Source organism: Cryptomeria japonica, chromosome 5 (assembly GCF_030272615.1).
Source record: "Cryptomeria japonica chromosome 5, Sugi_1.0, whole genome shotgun sequence".
Taxonomy (NCBI): Eukaryota; Viridiplantae; Streptophyta; class Pinopsida; order Cupressales; family Cupressaceae; genus Cryptomeria; species Cryptomeria japonica.
The window spans coordinates 148,237,976-148,259,412 of NC_081409.1; positions in this window are offsets into that span (position 1 = coordinate 148,237,976).

Sequence of the window (21,437 nt, forward strand, 5' to 3'; positions counted from 1 at the left end):
TTTTCACTTAATTAATTAAATAGTTATCATTTAATTAATTAATCCTTCATTATTCTTCTAAGAGTATTCTTTGATTAAATAATTGAAAATTATTTAATTATTTGCCTTTTCCACCTCACTTTCTTCCACATTAGCTTATCTTTTGTGGCTAAATAAATAAATTTCTTATTTATTAAATTAGCCATATTTAATTACTAACTTCTATTTCCTAGTCAAGAGGAGAAAGACACTTAGTTGTCCTCTTACTCCCTATATTCTCTCCACTACTCCTACATCTTTGGAGGAGGTTGTGTCCACCTCATCCTAGTGAAACTCCACTTGTCCTGCATTTCCTAGACTGTCTCAAACTATCCTATATTCTTGGAGTTTGTGGTCAACTCTAGCAAGCTGCCACTTGGATTTCTCTCCCACCTTTTCCTCCATCCTATATGTGTAGGAGGAACATCTTCCACCTTCTCTCCAATATCAACCAATAAAATCATAGCCATTAAATTATCAAGATTCACTCACAGCCATTGATCTTTGCCACATGGGATTTTGCTCATGAAAAGTTTATAAAAGGAGCATTTCTCCAGCAATTTGAATCTAATCATAATCTTGCACTCCTATTATCTTTAGAGAATTTGAGGATTTTTATAGTGTGCCTTTAACTTAGTTTTAGCTATTTTCATATAGTTTGCATAACCATTTTAGCTTGCATCTAACACTTAGATACCACAAGTCCATTCATCTATTGTCATCTTGAAAGCAAAAATAAATGCAATCTGAGAGCAATATCAACAAGAAAGATCAAAGGTGATAGGACACGATGGAACAACAAGTAGAGGTTTATTGAATTTAATATTTCTCTTTTATTTTGTTTCATTGGTAATCTAGGATTTGTTGTAGGATTTTAGTATTGTGGTAGCTTAATAGTCTTGCAGGTTTCTCCTTGATTTTTATAGGTTACACATTTGGGCACCCACCGTGGGGTGGAAGCCTCACTTTTTATTTACTTTATTTTTATGCAGTGTAGCGCATTCATATCATTTTAGCGCCTTTATAACCCAGTTTAGCACATTTGCATTCTAGTTTAGCATCTTTGTTAATTTATCTAGCGCATTTGTTAGTTTCTTTAGCACATTTAGTAATTAGAGTAGTGCATTCATACCATTTTAGTGCATTTGCATCCTAGTTTAGTGCCTTTGACAATTCACTTAGCATATTTCCCGATTAGAATAGCGCATTTGTTAGACTTTTTAGTACATTTTCTGTCATAGCGAATTTACCCCGGTTTGTAGGTTTTTGAACCGTTTCAGGTATTCTCGATCGTCAAAGACAGAAGTTTAAAAACTACTAACTAGTAGTTTTGTAGGTGTTTTTACTTGCATTTAAGAATCTATATTAATTAGGAAGTAGTAATTTCAGCATTTTGTTCACATAGTTTAAGTTAAAGTAGGCAGTTAATTTAAAACATATTGAAAAAAAATAAAAAAATCTTGCGACCTTGTCTTCTTAAAGTAGCTGCACTTAGATTAATTTAGGAATCTAATCAATCACCATTTTCTTTGTCTGCACAAAGTGGTAGGTGATTATGCTCTCACCTTAACTAGGTGATCAGAAAATCAGACTCACTTTTTAGATTGTGTAACCCATTAGAGAGCCTGCCTCCCAAGTAGACCATAAGGCCAAGTGAGAGGGAATGACCCAAGTGGTAATGAGCTAAGGCCAAGCTCTTCCAAGCCACTATAAATAAATGCATCTATGAGGAAACTCATAGGCGACAGGTGTCGAAGTGTCATACCGCACATAAGTCTCCCTCAGTGTCTGTGTGGCATGTGAAAAGTTGTAGAATGTAACCTCTATAGGCTGGGAGGCATCCTTAACAAAGTGAAATGCCCCATGTATGGCCACCTGAATAGATGCCTTGGCTAAAATATTTTATGCTTAGAGACCAAAAACCTTCTAGTTGTTGGTACAAGAGGTCGAACCTCTGATGTTATCTCACATTCTTATGGTTCTTAGTAGAGATACAAAGTTTTCCATGGGGAGTTTTCATGGGAAATGATGCTCGGTTGCCCCGAAGAAGTGAGTGTCGTGGAGTGGAGTACTTCACACATAAGACCATATTGCCAAAATATTCAAGATTAACATAAACATTGGTGACCTTAATATTTGTGTTATCCTTTTATTGATTTAGTTCCAGTATCAGGATTTATCATCCTTCCAACATAGGAGCTATAGTAAAAAATCTTGTCAAAGTAAGTTATTATCATTTAGAGATCTATCATCTCCTAACATTGGCTTGCTTTGATATCACTATTTCTTAATAGTCCAAGATTCCCAAATTTCATAGAACAAATCAAAACTTGTACACCAAGAATCTTGATACCAAAAAACTTACATTGGTCATAACAACCAAAAAAAATAGATTTCCCAACATACAACGTAGTTTGGAAAGAACCCCATACAATTGAAACAAAAAGTTAGAGAGCAGCCACAATGTTGTATCAAGATAGAAACAAGAATACCTTTGATCCTATTGATCTCTTTGGACAACACTCAAATCTATTGTTTGATGATGATAGTGACAGTGATGTGGATGAACAAAAAGTCCTTGGTGCATCGCAATATCCTAAATTTCTAAAACTCATGGAAAAGTATATGGAGAAGGAAAAAGATAAATATTTTCTTCACCTTGCACATCAAGGTTTAAAACTTCTATCTGATTTTGATGTATCCAAGCTTAAGGAAAACAATGAGAAAAATGATCATAGCAAAAACAACACAAATTATGGAACCAATCAAGCTGAATTGCATAAAAACAAAAAGGATAAAAGTTCCCTTGCAAATATTTTGAGTACTCTTGTTCAACAAATACAAGAGTTGCAAACTCAAGTTGCCAAGATACAATCAGGGTCATCCGTTAAACAATGTTCACTTGAGGATATATCTCCTTATAAATTTGACAAAAACTTGGTTATGCTTCCATTTCCCTCGAATTTTGAAATTCCCAAGTTTGATAAATATAAGGGGAAAGGGGATCCATACGATCATATCAAATAGTTTTGCATAGTGTGTATGGAAGTTGCTCATAATGATACCTACTTGACATGATTATTCCCTATATGTTTGGGTGGACAAGATATTGAATGGTTTGATAATTTACCACTTGCCATCAAATCGTTTGGTGAACTTGTTGATAAGTTCTTTACCCATTTTTCATATAAAATCAAACATGAAGTTTCTATGCTAGATCTTTGTAATAACAAAGAACAAAATGGTGAATCCTTTACAAATTTATTAAAGAGATGGAGGCATCTTGTGACTAAGTGTCCCCATGATATATATGAAGATCAAAAGATGGAAATATTCATTCATAACTTGAATTATGAGTTGATCTATTAGTTGCAACTTAAATGTCCTCCTAGTTTTGCAAAAATTATAGATAATGGTCTTACCATTGAGAAAGAATTGATAGAGAAAGGAGTGATTAAGGTTTACAAAGATAACGTTGGTTCAAGTAATAACAATGATAAATCATGATCTTGGACCAAGAACAAAAACATTGTTAATGATGGGGTAGTGGATACACAAAACCCTAAAACCAAGCAACCCATCTTAAACTTATTAGGACCTCAAAATAATAAAGACAATCAAAATAACAATAATACATCTAAGCCCAAAACTTCTTATCCTCCTTGAAGGGAATTCACTCCACTAGGTGAACCTTTGGAAACTGCTTTGAGCAAGCTTATCTCTAATAGGATAATCGGTGAACAAATGAGAAGGGGGGGGGGGTGGCTGAATCTGTTGTTAACATAATATAACTTTTAATCCACAATACAACCTTAAACAAATCAAGTACTGGTAAAGCACATATAGATGTCTGTAGGAACAGATACCGGTAAACAATACAACTTAACAATTAACTAGATAATCAATGCAAAGAAACTATACCACATAACACCATGATTTGTACGTGGAAAATGCGGAAAGGGAAAAACCATGGTGGGAAGCCTACCCATAGTCATATGATACTTCTGCAAAAAGTATGTGTTACAATGAGGGGCCTACACTTGCAGGAAGGCACACTGCCTAGAGCGTACTGCTCATTATAAAAGAGTCTCACTAACTACAAAGAGGCTACAACCATCTCAAGATAAATGGACACTAATCCAATAGAGTGAATTGCTAGAAATAACATCTACCATGCCCGATTATAGTCCTAGTTAAGCTCAATGCCAGAGGACTAAATCCAATTCGATCACCAATGATCGACCAACACCTATGCTTGAATGATATTACAATATTCGCACATTACATTCCTTGACCATGACCTTTCAAATAGCCATGATACACTACAAAGAGTTTCTACCTCTTATTTATACAAACCCTAAGGCCTAAACCAATTAGGTTGGCCACCTAAAGATATTACAATAAGATCATTACATGATTCCATATTACAATGATATGCCATGTCGGCTTAAGAACAAATCAATAATAATCAATACATAAATCCTCTTGAAACATCTCGATAACGTGTAGAGTACATGTTAGCATGATACCGGTCCATAACCTAGATAGGTGTTGGCATTATGTGAACCGGTATGAGGACATAATGACATTGTGTGTTGTCATTGATGTCAATATGGTGAAGAGAAGAGAATCGGTATAACACTGTGAACCAACATTTGTGCCAAAGTGAAGTGGTGTGTTTGTTCAATGTGAACCGGCATATGGTTATGGGAACTGTCACATGGAAGCTTTGTATGACTACCGGTTGGTAGTCTAAACTTTAGGGTTTCCAGTTGAAGTGCTTCAAGCTTGTGTGGCTTAACCAGTGACTTTGTGTGATGAATTAACATGGTAACAAAGAACAGATCATGTTGCCACGTAAGCCTTGTGTGCATGAAAGATCTTGCATGAAGGAGATTGTTCCTATCTACCTCAGGAATATGCGAAGTCTGTAAATGGTGATAGCGTGTGATGGGTTATCAGCCACCATGAAATCGGTAGAAAATTAACGATGGAGAATGTCTTGAGTTTGGATCAAGACTGTTGCATTTAATGCAGTGTGCTCAACGGTCAGGATTGAACCGTTTGAATTCCTTAACCTAACAAGTTTAGGGTTTAGGGTTTATGCTATCGACCTATTTGGTTTCCTATAAGGTCAATGTTGTGTTTCTTTCTGAGGTTGTTGGAAAAAGTTATGTGTGTGTGTATCCTAGAGAAGAGATATGCGATTCTTGCCAGACCAGAGGAGAGGAGTGATAACTACAGAGTGTAAGTGCATAAGGTGAAGAGGAGCTAAAGAAGATCTGCATTAGCATTAAGTGATGTTATCAGATCATTGTAATACCTGTTGATCTCTAACCACCTCAACAGTTGGGAAATCCCTTAACAAGGTAGCTTTAACCGGCTTGTTGTAAATCCTTTAATAGGGTGACTCAAAACCATTGAGCTCTTGAAATCCTCTAACAAGGTAACCTTTAACAGGGTTTAACCCTTAACCGGATATTCTAGCCATCCCTTAACCGGGTGATCCCTAACAGGATTGATTCCTAATAGAACCTATTGTATCAGTCTCTAACCGGACAAGGCTCCTAACAAAGCGGACTTCTAAAGAGTTCAAAAACATGCTTGTGGGTATTCAACCCCACCGTGGTTTTTCCCAGTTGGGTTTCCATGTGAAAAATATGTATGTCATATGTGATGTCTTCTTCATGTGATGCTATGTTGTTTTTTGTCAAGAGGTGAATCATGTTGATCTAGCTATTATATGTATATCTTTGATGGTAGATTACCTGTTCATGCACTAGCGTGAAATAGAAATGAAGTGTTAGATTGTATGAGAAGATAAGTGTCAACCAGTTTATGCTTGTCTCAGTTATTTTGGGTTTTGCCAGTTGTACTCTATTTAAAGACCAGTGTTATTGTTTGTCTGTCAATGCACAGTGTCTGTTGACAAACTGGTTTAAGATTGTGTTTTTGTCCATACTGAGTCACCTCCCCCCTCTCAGTACCGGTTTGGTACTATCTGTTCATCATTGAGTTATCAATTGGTATCAAAGAATCCTCTAGGTCCTCTGTGTTATAAGCTTAACCGCTTGAGGTAAAGATCCCAGTCTAATGATGAAGAGGGAAGGTCCAAAGTTTAACAGAGAAAACTTCAGTTTATGGAAACACAAAATGGAGACATACATCAACAGCATGGGTGCTCAACACTGGAGCTATGTTGAGAATGCCTATGTTGCCCCTACCAGTACTCTCACCGATGACCAAAAGAGAGAAATGCAGGAGAATGGGCAGGTCATGGAAGCCCTAATTAGTAGTTTATCTGACATTGAGTTTATTGATGTCCAAGATAAGGTAAATCCCAAAGAGGTATGAGATACTCTTGAAAATATCTATGGTGGTGATCAGCGTGTAAAACAAGCTAAGGAGGAGAGCCTTAGAGGGAAGTTTGAAGACATACTGAGAGTTGAAGGTGAGACCATTCAACAGTATGGAATAAGAATCAAAACGGTTGTTGGAGATATCAAGAGTGTAGGTGGTAAAATGGAAGATTCCACTGTGGTAAGCAAAGTCCTAAGATCCTTATTACCGGTCTATGCAATATGGGTTTCTGCTATTCAGGAGCTGAGATTAATAAACAAGACTAAGGTATCCCTAGACTCCATCATTACAAAGTTGACAGCCTATGAGCTAAATAGTTTTGATGGAAGTGTTCAAAAGACTGAATCAACTTTTAAAGCTTCTGTTATACCATCTAGAAAAGGAAAAGAAGCTAGCACTAGTGGTGAACCAAGATAGAGCAAAGAAATGGATGATGAGGAGATTCTGATGGCATTTGAAGCTCTTCTTGCCAGGAAACTTCCTAAGGGAACCGACAAATACATAGGTAAGCTCCCTTTGAAATGCTTTTCTTGTAACCAGATAGGACATATTGCTGTAAACTGTCCTAATAGCGACAACAAGGACAAACTGGAAAGGTTCAAGAAATTCAAAGGAGGAAACCGAAGAAACTATTTTTTGGCAGTTGATGAAGGTGTCACAGATGAAGAAAATGAAGATATTATGTTTGTTGCTGTGAAGGGAGATGTGTCAGACAAGAAGGCTCTTGTCTCCCAGTTTGATAATTCCAATGAGTGGATTATTGATAGTGGTTGTTCTCACCATATGATTGGTGACCAGAGCAAGTTTCTATCCTTGGAAGAGTATGATGGTGGTTTGGTTCACTTTGGTAATGATGCACCATGCATGGTCAAAGGCAGAGGGTCCATCTCTCTAAATGGAAAGAGTAGTGCTGACAATGTGTATTGGGTTGATGGTCTCAGACACAACCTTCTCAGTGTTGCCTAGCTGAATGACAGTGGTCTCACTCTGGAATTCAAGAATGGAGTGTGTAGAATCAAAGGAAAGAATGGTGAATTGGTGGCCACCGGCATGCAAACCAAAGGTAACCTATTTCAGCTGAATGCAAATATAAGTACATGTCTTATGGCTAAATTTGATGATAGCTAGATATGGCATAGGAGACTCTGCCATGTAAACTTTGATAACATTGTGAAGGCTAGTAAGATCAAGGCAGTTAGAGGGTTGTCAATGCTAAGAAAAACGGATAATACTTTGTGTAGGGAGTGTCAATTGGGGAAAATGTCTTCCTCAACCTTTAAAGGTAAACCTTTCACTACTGACAATTTTCTTGATCTTGTGCATACTGATTTGTGTGGTCCTATGAAAACTAAGAGTGTCTAGGGTGATAGGTACTTCATGATTCTCACTGATGACTGCTCAAGAATGATGTGGGTCGCATTCTTGAAAGATAAGTCTGAATCTTTTGTAAAGTTCAAAGCTTTCAAAGCATTAGTAGAGAAGGAAAGCAGTAAAAGAATCAAGTGCCTGAGAACTAATCAAGGAGGGGAATTCACTTCCGGTGAATTCAACAAGTACTGTGAAGAACATGGCATCAAGAGACAACTGTGTGCCCCCCGGACTCCATAGCAGAATGGCCTATTAGAGAGGAATAACCGGACTGTGGTTGAAGCAGCTAGAACTATGTTGATTCAAAGAAAGGTAGCCCACACCTTTTGGAGAGAAGCGGTGAGCACTAAAGTCTACACAATGAACCGAGTACTCATCAAGAAAGGTAAGAATAAAACTCCTTATGAGTATTGGACCGGTAAGACAACCATGGTTAGCTACTTTAGAGTGCTTGATAGAAAATGTTACATCAAGAGGAGCGAACACCAGAGCAAATTTGATGCGAAATGTGATGAGGGAATATTCCTCGTGTATTCCACCAAGAGCAAAGCTCTCAAGTGTTTCAATAATAGGACTCAGAGAATTATGGAATGCATCAATGTAAGAGTTGATGAAACCTCTAAGAAAATTGAGGAAACCAACAGTGAGCAAGCGGTAAATGAACTGGTTGTAACCTTCTGGGAACCGATTGTCAATCAACTGAGTACTAGTAATAGTGTTCCTACATTAGTAGATGTAGATGTTGATACTGATGGAGATGAGGATGAAGAAGAAAAGCAAGAGGAATCTATCAAGACCATTCCTTGGTATGTCAAGCTGAATCATGATCCTAAGCAGATCATAGGAGATAAGGATGTGGGAATCCTTACAAGAAGAAACGTTAGAGAAAACTCATGTATGATCTCTGAATTTGAACCTAAATAATTCAAAGAGGCACATAAAGATGAATACTGGATCAAGGCAATGGAAGAGGAACTTGACCATATAGAGAAAAATGGTACATGGTCTTTGGTACCCACACCGGAGCATGAAAATGTCATTGGTACCAAATGGGTTTTCAGAAATAAGCTGAATGAGGATGGCACAGTGATTAGGAACAAAGCCAGACTTGTGTGCAAAGGATATGCCCAAGAAGAAGGAGAAGACTATGGAGAAACCTTTGCTCCTATAGCCAAATTAGAAGGAGTTCGTATGCTTCTTGCATATGCAGCTTTTAAAGGATTGAAAGTATATCAAATGGATGCAAAATATGCATTCCTAAATGGTGTACTTGAAGAGGAGGTGTATATAGAGCAACCAGATGGGTTTACCCTATCTCAAGACAGTGACATGGTGTGTAGGCTACATAAAGCCCTATATGGTCTAAAGCAGGCACCTAGAGCATTGTATGAACGCCTGCATTCCCATCTTGTGAAGATTGGATTTGAGAGAACAAGTGAAGATAACAATATCTACTTGAAGTCTGAAGGAGATTAGTTCTTGATCTGTGAGGTATTTGTTGATGACATTATCTTTGATGGAGATGACATGATGAGTCATGAGTTTGCAGATGAGATGAATAAATAGTTTGAGATGTCACTCATAGGGGAGATTAAGTTCTTCATTGGACTGCATATCCAGTAGATGAAAGATGGAATCTTTATCACTCAATCCAAGTATGTCAAAGAGGTGTTGAAAACCTTTGGTATGGAAGATAGCAAACCAGTTGGTACACCGATGGTGACTAGTTGTAAACTATCCAAAGAGGATGACTCAGCATTGAATGATGAGAAGGAATACCGATCAATGATTGGTAAGTTGCATTAATTAGTGCATAGTAGACCAGATATTGCACATGCAGTTGGCATTACTGCAAAGTTTTAGAAAAGCCCAAGAGAATCCCACTTGGTTGCAGTCAAGTGGATTCTTAGGTATCAGAAAGGAACTGTTGATTATGGATTGTGCTATCCATATAGCAAGGATTTCAACTTGAAACTATACATAGATGCTGATTGGGTAGGTAATGTAGATGACTGGAAAAGAACAATCGATGGTGCATTCTTTCTTTGTGGTAGACTGGTCTCATGGATGAGTAAGAAGTAGAGTTGTATCTCCCAAACTACAACAAAAGCAGAGTATGTTGCACCTTTCATGTACTGCACTCAAAAAATTTGGATGAAGCATGTATTAAATGGCTTTAAAGTTCTTGTATTTGAACCGGTAAGTATATTTTGTGAAAATGCTAGTGCAATTAACATCTCCAAGAATTTGGTTTTACATTCTAGAACCAAGCACTTTGAGCTTAAGTATCATTTCTTGAGGGAAAAGGTTCAGAACAAAGAGATTGCATTGGAACATGTTTCCATTAAGGAGCAGTTAGCAGACATATTCACCAAGCCTCTCCCAAAGGCTACATTTATGTACTTAAGAGGTGAATTAGGGGTGTTGCCCCTTCAGGAGGTAAACTAAAGGCATATGCTCCACATTAGTCAGGTATTGCATAGTCAATTTTTTTTTGGATTGATGTCTTGAAGGATGCTGCTCCTCAGGGGGAGCAGCATAATGGAATAGGGAAGCTTGTGCCTCCACTTTGGCATTATTGTCAAAGGGGGAGAAGATGTGAATCAGAGAAGATATCTGCAGAAATTGGGGGAGAAGATGTGAAGTAGAGAGATATCTTTGTATATTGCCATCAATGCCAAAGGGGGAGATTATTGGCATTATGTGAACTGGTATGAGGACATAATGACATTGTGTGTTGTCATTGATGTCAATATGGTGAAGAGAAGAGAACTGGTATAACACCATGAACCGACATTTGTGCCAATGTGAAGTGGTGTGTTTGTTCAAGGTGAACCAACATATGGTTATGGGAACTAGCACATGGAAGCTTTGTATGACTACTGGTTGGTAGTCTCAACTTCAGGGTTTCCAGTTGAAGTGCTTCAAGTTTGTGCGGCTCAACCAGTGACTTTGTGTGATGAGTTAGCATGGTAATGAAGAATAGATCATGTTGCCACATAAGCCTTGTGTGCGTGAAGGATCTTGCATGAAGGAGATTGTTCCTATCTACCTCAGGAATGTGTGAAGTCTGTAAATGATGATAACGTGTGATGGGTTATGAGCTGCCATGAAATCGGTGGAAAATGAATGATGGAGAATGTCTTGAGATTGGATCAAGATTGTTGCATTTAATGCAGTGTGCTCAATAGTCAGGATTGAACCATTTGAATTCCTTAACCTAACAGGTTTAGGGTTTAGGGTTTATGCTACTGACCTATCTATTTTCCTATAAGGTCGATGTTGTGTTTCTTTCTGAGGTTGTTGGCAAAAGTTGTGTGGGTGTATCCAAGAGAAGAGATATGTGATTCTTGCTAGACTAGAGGAGAGAAGTGATACCTGCAGAGTGTAAGTGAAGAAGGTGAAGAGGAGCTAAAGCAGATGTGCATTGGCATTGAGTGCTGTTACTAGATCATTGTAATACCTATTGATCTCTAACCACCTCAACTGTTGGGAAATCCCTTAACAAGGTAGCTTTAACCGGCTTACTATAAATCCTTTAACAGGGTGACTCAAAACCATTGAGTTCTTGAAATCCTCTAACAAGGTAACCTTTAACAGCGTTTAACCCTTAACCGTATATTCTAGCCATCCCTTAATCGAGTGATCCCTAACAGGATCGGTTCCTAATAGAACCTATTGTATCAGTCTCTAACTGGACAAGGCTCCTAATAAAGAAGAATCCTAAAGAGTTCAAAAACAAGCTTGTGGGTAATCATCCCCACCGTGGTTTTTCCTAGTTGGGTTTGCACGTGAAAAATATGTGCGTCATATGTGATGTCTTCTTCATGTGATGCTATGTTGTTTTCTATCAAGTGGTGAGTCATGTTGATCTAGTTGTTATATGTATATCTTTGATGGTAGATTACCTATTCATGTAGTAGGATGAAATGGAAATGAAGTGTTAGATTGTATGAGAAGATAAGTGTCAACCGGTTTATGCTTATCTCAGTTAGTCTAGGTTTTGCCGGTTGTACTCTTTTTAAAGACCGGTGTTATTGTTTGTCTATCAATGCACAATGTCTGCTGACAAACCAGTTTAAGATTGTGTTTTTGTCTATACTGATTCACCCCCTCATCTCAGTACTAGTTTGGTACTATCTATTCATCATTGAGTTATCAATAGGTACCAGACCTATTCTGGGTCCACCATGCCAAAGCAATATCTTCAAGTAGTTGAAGCACGTTCAAAGAACATCTTCAACATCATGAAATCCATGAAGAAGTTGTACCAACACCAACTATGCATCCAGTCATGATTCCTCAATGAAAGCTCTGTCGGTAAAGCCTTAAACTAGTGCGAGTAAGGGTTTACCTGAGTGTATGATAGCATCTAATTACCAAGACAATACCAACTGACCAAACCATGCTCGTTGAGCATATAACACATGAAATCAAACATACTTCACTAATCCAAACATGCCGGTAACACTAGATCTTCTACCGGTAACCAAAACTTGTCTACCAGTAACCAACCATAACAACTAGTGTTGACATCAATGACAAAATATCAATGCAACACCTACTCAATTTATGCCAACAATCTCCCCCTTTGGCATTGATGGCAACACTAGATGTGAAAAACATCTCAGTACCAAAAAATGCCAAACAAGTCTCCCCCTGTGGAATACAACCAACAATCAATAGCTCTCCCCCTATGAATGATATCTCTATAAGATTTTGAATGATTTTTCACAGTAGTATCACTTCCCCTTTGATATCAATGCCAAAAACCTGACAAAAATATCAAAGCTGACTAGTCCCCCTGAGTAGTAGCACCACTCATCAGTGCCGAAATGAATAATGTCTCTAGTAATATATACCAGACTGATGACAAACTTCATCAATCAAGTCTCTGCCGGAGGGGCAGAAACCCCTAACCTGTCTCTCAAATACTCAAATGATTCCTTATATAGTGGTTTAGTGAATATGTCTGCAATCTGTTCTTTAGTGTTCACATAAACCAATTTGACTTCCTTTGCTTCAACCTTGTCCTTTAGAAAGTTATACTTTATTGAAATATGCTAAGTATTAGAGTGAAATACTAGATTCTTAGACATGTCAATAGCTACAGAGTTATCACAGTAGATAACTATCGGTTCACTACAATTTACCTTGATATCCTTCAACATTTTCTTCATCCACAAGACTTGAGTGCAATTTGTTGCTGCTGCAACATACTTAACTTTTGTAGTAGATAAAAAAATGCATGATAGTTTTTGTTGATCCATGAAACTAGTTTGTTTCCAAGAAAGAAGGCTCCACTAGAAGTGCTCTTCTCATCATCAATATCACCTGCCCAATCTAAGTTAGTATATGCACATAAAGTGAAATCATCATTTTTGGAATACCATAAACCATATTCTTTTGTTCCTTGCAAATACTAGAATATTCTCTTTACTGCACATTTATGATTTTATTTAGGATCACTTTGATATCTTGAAACAATACTTACTGCATTCATAATATCAGGTCTAGTCTGAGTTAGATATAACATACCACCAATCATAGACTTATACCTTGTCGGATTTACCGGTATAGAAGTATCTTTGATAGATAATTTCTCACTTGTAACCATAGGAGTACTTACTGGTTTGGAATTCTCCATACCAAAATTTTTCAACAATTCCCTCAGATACTTAGTTTGACAGATAAAAATCCCTTTGTCAGTTTGAGTAATTTGCAAACCTAAGAATTTTTTTATCTCACCAATCATGGACATTTCAAATTCATTCTTCATGTTGTTAGCAAATTCCATGCACAATTTATCTTCTCCTCCAAAAATGATATCATCAATAAAAACTTCAATAATCAGAATATCATTATCAGTGATCTTATAATATAGATTACTATCAACACTACCTTTAGTAAAACCAATCTTCAAAAGATATTTATCCAACCTTGCATACCAAGCCCTAGGAGCCTGTTTCAAACTATATAAAGCTTTCTTCAATCTACAAACCATATCTTTATCATCTGTCAGTAAAAATCCATCAAGTTGCTCAAAGTAAACTTCTTCCTCAAGCTCACCATTCAAAAATGCACATTTAACATCCATTTGATAAACCTTATAGTTCTTATAAGCTGCATAGGCAAGAAATAGTCTAACAACTTCAATTCTAGCTATAGGTGCAAATGGCTCACCATAATCAATTCCTTCCATTTGATAATATCCTTTACAAACCAATCTAGCCTTGTTCCTTATAACTTGACCATCCTCACTCAGTTTATTTCTAAAAACCCATTTAGTTCCAATAACATTCTTATTTTTAGGCCGGGGAACTAAAGACCAAGTTTCATTCTTCTCTATTTGATCTAATTCATCTTCCATAGCCCTTAACCAATGTTTATCCATACAAGCTTCAATAGCAGTTGCCAGTTCAACTTGAGAAATAAGACATACCACTTCATTTTCCAGTTTTCTTCTTGTCATAACTCCCTTGTTTCTATCTCCAATAATTTGATCTTCAGAATGATTTATTCTTACATACCTAGGTGTCTTTTGAACTTCAGGTTCACTGCTTTGATCATTAGTCATAGTTGAATTTTATAATTCTGCTAGTGTAACTGTCTTAGCTTCTTGTACTGGTTGAGGCATTGCTAGTTCAGTTATGATCATTTCCACTGCCAGTTCCCTATCATATGATATAGAATGATTTCTATACTATTCATCTACTTTCACATTAGCACTCTCCATAGTTTTCTACAATATTTTGTTATAAAATCTATATGCTTTACTCTGAATTGAATAACTAAGAAATATCCCTTCATCACATCTAGGATCAAACTTTCTTATTGAATCACCCCTTTTGATATAGCATTTACTTCCAAAAATTCTGAAATACTTAACTGTGGGTGTATGTCCAAACCATAGTTCATAAGGGGTCTTACCGGTTTCACCTTTGATGTGAACCATGTTGAATGTGTAGACTGTTGTACTCACTACTTCTCTCCAGTAGATATAAGGAAATTTGGCTCCCATCATCATAGATCTAGCTACATCCAATTTTGTTCTTTCTTTCAACTACTCCATTTTGCTGAGGAGTCCTAGGTGCAGATAGTTGTCTTCTAATTCCATTTATCTCACAATAACTATTAAATTCATGAGAAGTGAACTCACTGCCATGATCTGATCTTAGACATTTGATTTTCAATCTAGTTTCAGTTTCAACCTTCACTTTAAAGATCTTGAATTTCTCAAATACTTCAAACTTCTCCCTTAGAAAAGTCACCCACATCATTCTAAAATAGTCATCAATAATCAACATGAAATACCTATCACCTTGAAAGCTTGTAGTCCTTGTTGGACCACATAAGTTAGTGTGAATCAACTCAAGTGCATCATTAGGTTTATCATGTATTCTCTTAAAATAACTTTTGACTTTCTTACCCAATTGACATTCCCTACATACTAGATTATGAGGCTTCATAATCTTAGGTATATCTCTATCTGCCTTTTTTGAACTAATATTAACAATACAATCAAAATTAACATGACCCAACCTTTTATGCCATAGCCAACTCTCATCAATATGAGAAATCAAGCATGTCTTATTACCAATGTTCAAGTGAAAGATATTACTTCCTATCTGAATACCGGTTGCACTCTCCAAACCAATCTTGTTAATGATTTTGCATTTTCTATCTTTAAACTGAAGTTGAAAACCTTTATCAACCAATTGACCAACATTCAATAGATTATGCTTCAAACCTTCTACATAATAGACATTATTAGTGTTATGATTGTCATCCAAAGAAATAATACCTCTACCTTTGATCATACATGCCTTGTCATCTCCAAATCTGACTTGACCACCATTGTATTCTTACAGAGACACAAATTTCCCTTTATCTCCAGTCATATGATGTGAGCATCCACTATCAATTACCCATTCATCCTTATCTTCAACTTTTGCTGCCATGGCTTTTTCTTCATTCTTGATAGCTGGTTTTGGTTCATCTTCCTTTAAAGCATAGAACACCCATTCCTTTCCATTTCCAGATCCACTAGCAGAGTCTTCTGTCGGTTCATCTCCATATTCATCAGTTACTCCTTCCTCATCTGCTATGTAGCATTATTTACTCTTCTTGAATCTCTATCTGTTCAGGTTAGGCTTAAAATATTTCTTAACTCTTTCCTCAAACCTTGCATTCCTTTCAGGACATCTAGATGCAAAATGACCAATCTGTTGGCTTGCTGATGATTATAATGTATACATCACTTATTGTCATTGATGAAACACTCTCACACACATATATGATAGCATTGACTACTGGTGTAACTTCAATTGGTCTACACTATCAACCGGTATGTGCCTTTGAGATAACCTATGTTAACACTAAGTTAGCATCAAAATCAGATTGAAGATGAAGAAGAAGATCAAGTGGAAGATCCCATAATAAAGGTTCACTAGTTTTATTTCAACCGGTATTAAACTGCTCTAACTGGTATCTGTTTTGTGATGAGTTACCATCACTGTTTGTTTGGCGGTCATTTTTATGATGAGTTATGATTATATGACTAGATTCACTGCACCTAGGAAATTGTGTTCTTATGGCCAACATAATGTTTGCATGTCTATTTAAAGACATCATAGAGAATCATTTTTATGATGATGATAACAGATAGAGAGTTTTTATGTGAAAAGAGTGAAAAAGCTTTTGTTGAGAAGTGATAAGTGTTAAGATGTAGAGCAGTATTGAATGTACTTAGAAGGATATGATCAAGCAAGTCTTGTGCTACTCAGAATAGATCAAGCTACTCTTGTTGTTTTCTGATCATCACAACAGATACTAAACCCTTAACCGAGTAAGCTCTAACAAGCTTCATTGTACAATCCTCTAACAAGGTGATCCATTAGTTTGGATTCTCAAATCCTCCAGCGAGGTTACTCCTAACAGGGTAGTACACTTAATAGGGTATAAGCTTCTAATCAAGCTTGGAATCTCTAACAAGATTTGCTCCTAGCAGAGCTCTTTGAAAGACCTTAATTGGCCAGTTTTCTATTACTGCAGATAGTTAACTTGTGAGTTCCATCTCACCATGGTTTTTAACTATTTGTGTTTTCCATGTATAAACACTTGTGTTATGGTGGATGTTCTACTTTATGTGGATGTTGTTATTTCATTCTGAATAGCATTTATTTTGTTTAACTGCTTGGTTAAATTTAACTATTGGTTAGTGTTTAAAGTAGTGTTTATTTTGGAGTCACTGATTCACCCACCCCCCCCCCCCCTCTTAGTGCTTTTCAAGTCCATCACAATCTTATTACATGAAAAATATTTAAAAGGTGCTTTTCCTTCATACTTACTTCCAATTGGTCCTTTAGGTACTCTTCTAGCAAATAAGGCTTCAATTTGCTCAAGTTCTTCATCTTCTTTCCTCATGTCTTCCAATTATTTTGCATATAGGGCTTTCCAATCACTTTTGCTAGTAGATGTTGATGATGATGCATGAAAAGAAGGTTTAGACTTTATAGCTCTAGAAGATTCAAATTCTTCAAGCTCAAAAGCAGATAATTTCCCAATCAGAATGTCTCTATTAACTGAGGTGTTTGCCATTGTTGTTAACTCATTAATTGTAGTTTCCTTCATCTTGTAAGTCAGTGGAAGGGCTCTCAAGACTTTGGAAACTATTTCATCTTCACTTAGAAATCCTCCACAACATTGTATTCTCATAACAATCTCATTTACTCTTTCCATAAACACAACACTTCTTTCATTATCTACCATTTTCAAGTTTTCATATCTTACCCGGTAACCATCAAGTTTAGCAATTTTGACAGTAGGATCACCTTCATTTAAAGTTTGCAATGTTAGGGTTCCCATAGATATTGAGAGGGGCAGGGGGGGGGGGGGGTGTGAATCAGTATCTAACCGATAATAAGATTTCCTTAACTTAAAACATGTAGAGCAAATTAGAACTATGTATCAGTAAATAGAAAGTAATGCAAAAAACAACCACATGAAAAACACACCATAACACAATATTTTAATGAGGAAACCCGGTTTGGGAAAAACCTTGGTGAGATTTGTGACCCACAATATTCACTTACTGGCCAATAAGAAAATATTACTGCTACAAGAGGGGCCTACACATGTAAGAAGGCCAAGTGCTTAGAGCTCACTGCTCAATTACAAAATGGGAAGTCTCACTGACTTACAAAAAGGATTATATAAATCCAATGTCTTGTAATGCTTCAAAATAGCATCTACTATGCTAGATCTAATACCGGTTTATAGCTCTGCTTCATACATAAACCCTTAACCTATAATTTGCATAATAGGTCTGCCTTATTTCACTTAATTACATTCCTCCATTCATTACATCTATCTTCTCACAATGTTCTACAATGAACTCTCTTATATAAGAGACATTTTACAACTTACCAAGTCATCTTACAATGATTTTACAATAATAAACAAAATATATTAACAAAATTCCTGTCGGCTTCTGTGCCAGTATGCTTCCTTTCATTGCCAGTGCCGGTGGTCTGTGTGATGGTGTAGAATCTGACTTTGCTGTTGTCGGTGGATTGCCTTGCCGGTGACATAAGATTGTAAAGTTGCAATCAATGACAAAACCTTCAATCACCTACAATGTCTCATTGGAGTGTGCATTTGCCAACAATCTCCCCCTTTGGCATTAATGGCAACACTCATGAGAAAAATTCAAAAGAGTATCCAAAAATTGAAGTCCAAAAATTGTTACCAAAAATGTGTGCTCCCCCTGAGTAGATGATCCCTAAGTTATTGGATTTTTCTCATACCACTAGTCCCCCTTTGGCATCAATGACAAAGGTTGTCAAAGTGTCAATAGAGTGTAGTTTCCTGTCTCAACCTTGTAATCGGTTGGTTACAATTTGAAAAAGATATGCTAAAACCAGATTCAACTTCTCAATGAACTTTTTACTGTCTTTTATTGCAGTCTCTGTCCTCTGAACTATACCGATGAGGTGTTGCATTTGCTCTGTTGGTGTTTTCTATCCTTGTACCAATGCATCAGATATTTCTTTCCTTAAGGATGCTAGGTAGTCCAATTTTGGACTTAGTCTTAATTTCTCTCCTTTTCTCTTTCTAGCTTTAGTAATTCTTCCTCAAAACCTATTATCTTTTGCTCAAAAACTGATAATGAATCAGATGAATTAATAAAATTGTCAGGCAGTTGATTTATTTCCTCCTGTATCTTGCTGATCTTCTTGTCTATATCAACTGTCAAAAAGTTAGTCTTACAAATATCTCTATACAAAGTTTTGAATTCCATTAATGTGCTACATAATTCTGGTAGAAGTGTGTCAAACTACCTTGTACACTTCTTTATTTATTCCTCAAAGAATTTTTGTTTTTCCTTTTCTAACCTCTCTTTGAATGCGTCCTCCTTTATTTGTTCAATTGTCACTGTGTTGTCAGTAATATACTTAGACAAAGTGTCAAGTTGACTCAAGGAATCCTTATTATCTACATTACATTTTGGAGCTATCATCTTCAAATTTGAAATCGTGTCATCTATAGCCTTATATGCCTATGAACTACAATCTGTTATTTTATTTATAGAGTCTAAAAGAACTTTAGTTACATTTTTTGTCTTGAGTCTAGCAGTTGAAGAGCCAACACTCTAAGTTCCACCCGTGGGAGCAATATACTTGCTTGCAGTGACCTCTGGTAGGTTAGTCTGTGTTTCCATTTCCTTAAGCAATGGTTTGTTTTGCTCAGCAGTTGTCGGTGGCACTGATTCTGTATTAACTTGTTCCTGTGTTGGATCTAGTTGCTCTGATTGTTGCTCTTTTTGTTGTTCTATGGCACTATCTACCGATTTTCCTTTAGTATTATCTATGTTATCAGTTACCGGTGGCTCACTAGCCATATCTGTCTTATCGGTTGTGTCCTTATCTACCACAATGTTGACCTTCTGAGTATCAACATCTACTATATATAATACCTCAGAATTAGGATTTGTATCCTCTTGTGATATATCCATACTCTCATCAGCTGGTTGATCTTCAGTTGTTATTACTAGTGGAGTATCTTGAGACGGTGGGGGTAGATTATTTGTTATTTTGATGCTTGGAGGTCCACCAACCTTTCCTTTTCCCTTATCCTTTTCTTTCTAATATACCTTGATTGGTTTGGGGTTTCTATATTCTTCCCATTTTCCCTTATCAACAAGAAATATATCCCATGTGTTAGTAGTTTCCTCTGCAACCTCATTTACTCTACCAACCATAAGTGCTACATGCCAGTGTGCAGTTGAGAATACTATCCGATTAGCCTCTGAGATCATATCATCTATCTCCTTTGGTGAGTTAATAGGATAAATAGCGAGTAGTTTCTCAACTTTTAATTTCTTGTCAAGCTCTATAACAGCTTGCCTTCTAGCTTCAAGTCTCTTAAATAGTTCTACCGATACTTCATCTACAATTTGCATCAAAAATTTCTTATAGATATCCAAGTGTAGAATTACACTGTTTTCAACTTTCTCCTTGTCATCAACTAATAATGTATCATATAGTTTGTTGATGTTTTTCAGTTGTCCATCCTCTGTTATTTCATCTAGTAGTTTGTCAATTGGAGCAATATTTTTTTGAGTCCTTTTCTTTGGTGTTAACTTTTTCTTCTTTGGAGTTATCTTCTTAGCCGGGGGCCTTACTGCCTATTGTTTTTGTCTGGTTCTTCTAGGCGAAGGTGTGGATACTGGTGAAGGTTATCTTTTCCTCACAACTCTTTTAAATGCAGCTGGCATGTCACTTTCCGAAGAAGTTGCTATCGGTGAAAGATGAGTTTTTGGTTGTTGTGCTTGTAACTCATCTTCAGTGATACCGGTTTGTTTAAGTACATCTTATTTGATAGCCTTAGCTTGCCCTGATCCTCTCCTCGCTATTGCTTCTACTTTCATCACTCTCTTCTTGGATTGAATTTGATTTTCAATGGTTTCAGCACTGCCAAATACCTCTTCTTTAGGTTCCTTGGGTGCTTCCAGAAGGGCTTTTGCATATGTTTCAATGATGTGATCATCCGTCTCATAACCCATTTCAGTAACCCAAATTGTTCTTGGGATAACTACCTCCATCCAGATCTCATCCTTCTTAATCACATAGCATATGTCATCCTTATATTTATTTACAATTTCTTGTGACAGTCTGACTCTAGCGTTCATTTTGGCCTTTAATGCTTGAAAGTACTCATTAATATTCTTCTCTTTGTTTTCACCCATGTTGTTCAATAAGTCAGATAACTGTTTTCCTACCAGTATGTCAAATCCAAGGTTCTTATTACCTATACTAGGCACCTGTTTGGTTATATGTAGCATTAAGCAAACAAGTAAGTTGCCAAATCTAAATGTCCCTTTCTTATCCTTCTTGATCTTTCCCAGATTGTCAATCAATTCATCCTTCAACCATTCACACACATCAATTTTCACATTATCCTTAATCATGTCATGAGCACTCTTTATGCATAAGCTAGAAACTGAATTTAGTCTGTTTGCATGTGTTGTTTTGTAGCCTAGAATCATGCTAATGAATCTCACATTTATGTTAGTTAGATCATTCACCCTTAAAGACCTTTTGTCAGATGTTGCACCAGTTAGGTTCATTACTAGGTCATTTGAGACCTTCTTTGTCTTGTCAGGTCTGTTACTGGTGGAAGGTATCCTT